Raw genomic sequence first — 2,673 nt, 5'->3', positions numbered from 1 at the left:
TGGGTTCAGGGCTACAGTAGCTTTAAAGAATGGTTGGCTGACATTCCAGGTTTTTCCACGCTTTGGGCTAATTTAAATTCGCCCAAACATTGGTCCAAGGGCTACTGCATATACTGTGACTGTATTTTTAAAAAAAAAAAAACTTTTTTAATGTTTACTATTTATTTTTGAAAGAGAGAGAGACAGAGTGGGAGCCGGGGTAGTGCGAGCAGGGAGGGGTAGAGAAAGAGGGAGACACAGAATCTGAAGAAGGCTCCAGGCTCTGAGCTGTCAGCACAGAGCCCGATACGGGGCTCAAACCCATGAACTGTGAGATCATGACCTAAGCCAAAGTTGGACACTTAACTGACTGAGCCACCCAGGCGCCCCTTATAGATTCCATTAATTTTTGTACCAATACAAGAAAAATATGAAATAATATACATAAATTGATAACATTTGTTAACTCAGAAGGAGTGGGAGAGAAATGGGGGGACTTCATTTTTATTTTATGCACGTCTTTATTGTTGGATTTTTTTTTTCTTTTTTTACACAACCACCATACATAACATTTGAAAACAAAATCTTAATGGAAAAAATAGATTGTCAGGGCAAACTTTGGAGACTCTAGTTCATTGAGTCTGGGAAGCCAGGAAATCTATATATGTATTTTAAAATGTACTCAGATAATTCTAGGTACTTGCATACATAAACCTACAGGCCTGGGATTTGGAGGGGAAAGGCAGGGCAACAGAAGGGAAGGTAGCTCTTCGACTTCTTTTTTTCTTTTTTTAACATTTATTTATTTTTGAGAGACAGAGTATGAGCAGGGGAGGGACAGAGAGAGAGGGAGACACAGAATTGGAAGCAGGCTGCAGGCTCCGAGCTGTCAGCACGGAGCCCAACGAGGGGCCCGAACTCATAAACTGCAAGATGATGACCTGAGCCGAAGTTGGACACTCAACCGACTGAGCCACCCAGGTGCCTCTCTTTGACTTCTTTTTCACTATTATCTATTTGTCCAGTTTTTCTGCTCTTCTTGAGCCAGTTTTGGTGCTATACGTATTTACTAGGGAATCTTACCCACTCTTTTAAATTTATTCATGAAGCTGACAAGAGGGAGGCAGGTGGGGCGGGAGCCCTCAGTCTCAGTGGACTCTGGGCTTCAGGGACCACCCCCTGGGTGGGGCTGCCCACAGGAATGCAGACAGCTCTTGGACTGGTGGCTAGCCTCCAGGATAGTGGAAGACGGTGGTTCTCATGGGTTCGTCCTTGCTGCTTGGGGCTGAGCTCAGCCGATTGGCTCTTTTCCAACCAGTCTTCTAGATGGCCCTCAGGGAGCTTGAGGACATTTAGTGGCCACTTCCTGGCCCACCTCTCTTTCTCCACCTGGATACTCTGCCCCTGCAGGTCTGTCTGTGACATGTGGGGAAATCTGCATTTGGAGCCAAAGTCACACTGGCCTGTCAGTAGACACTTCCCGCGGGGCCGCTTCTTCTGTTCATCTAACAAGATGGCAGACGCATCTTAGAACAGGTCATACCAGACGTTCTTGGCTTTGAGGTGCTGCAGCCCATTCAGGTGTTTCTTGTGGGTGTGGAGCTTGTCCTGGAAGGAGTGGTTGCCGTGGTCACAGAAGTAATGCTTCCCCATGGCCACCTACGCCGGGTGCTGCTGCTGCCTGGCTCTGCAGGGCCCAAGGGCTCTAAGCTCCTCCTCCTTCTGTGCCTTCCACCTTCTTTAGCTTTCATTTTAACCCCTTTCTTTTCCTTATTTGTGGTTTTTCTATTAAAGCGTTCTCTTGTGGTAAAATATGCATAATGTAAAATTTTCCATTTTAACCATTTTTAAGTATGCAATTCAGTGGCATTTAAGAATATTCAATGTTGTGCAACCATCACCACCATCTATTTCTGGAATTTTTCACCATCCTGAACATAAACTGTACTGTTAGTTAACCTTAAAAATAAAACTGCCAGTTCATTTTACCAGCAAAAATGGGTCTATTCGGGAATAGCAGAGACTTGCAATCTGGGACCCGCAAGCTACAGCAAAAACCATAGGTAAGTCTGGAGAACAAAGGCGAGAAACTGCTCTTTTATAGAGGAAAGGGAGAAGTTGGGAGAGGTGTTATAAACAAAAAGTCCAGTGAAGTAAACCAGGATTTGGAAGAATAGTGGCTTCTCATTGGCTGAGTAGTAATTGTCTCTCATTGGCTGGGCTGTTGCTAGGGGGAGAGGAGGGTAGCCTTTTCCCTCCTGCCTGGATAGTAAAGGAGTACGGAGATGCAAAGTCCATTTCTTCCTCTTGGATTTGTAATTGATGATGAATGGTAGGACATGAGAGCTCCCCCTACCAGCCTTCCGATTCCATTTTAGTGGTTTCCCTTTATTAATTTTCATAATGCCCATTAAATAGTAACTTCTCATTCCTTCCTACTCCCAAGCCTCTGCTAACCTCTAAGCTACTTTCTGTCTCTATGAATTTGCCTCTTCTGGGTACTGCATATAAGTGGGAGCATACAATTGTTGTCCTTTCGTGTCTGTTTTTTTTCACTTAGCATAATGTTTTCAAGGTTCATACATGTTGTATCAGAATTTCATTCTTTTTAAAGACTGAATAATATTCCATTATATGTGTATACCACATTTTGTTTTCCATTCATCTGTCGATGGGTATTTGGATTATTTCTAC

The 2,673-nt window shown here is 43.8% G+C and overlaps 1 pseudogene; it reads right to left on the bottom strand.

Annotated features, from left to right (window-relative positions):
- Positions 1–1,127: 1,127 nt before the first annotated feature.
- Positions 1,128–1,632, bottom strand: LOC124508956 (zinc finger matrin-type protein 5-like; annotated as a pseudogene).
- Positions 1,633–2,673: the final 1,041 nt, after the last annotated feature.

The sequence above is a fragment of the Lynx rufus genome, unplaced genomic scaffold (assembly GCF_022079265.1).
Source record: "Lynx rufus isolate CCGP_SWC_20201006 ecotype Redwood Valley unplaced genomic scaffold, mLynRuf1.p SCAF_13, whole genome shotgun sequence".
Classification (NCBI taxonomy): Eukaryota; Metazoa; Chordata; class Mammalia; order Carnivora; family Felidae; genus Lynx; species Lynx rufus.
This window is presented reverse-complemented; position numbering and strand designations above follow the sequence as displayed.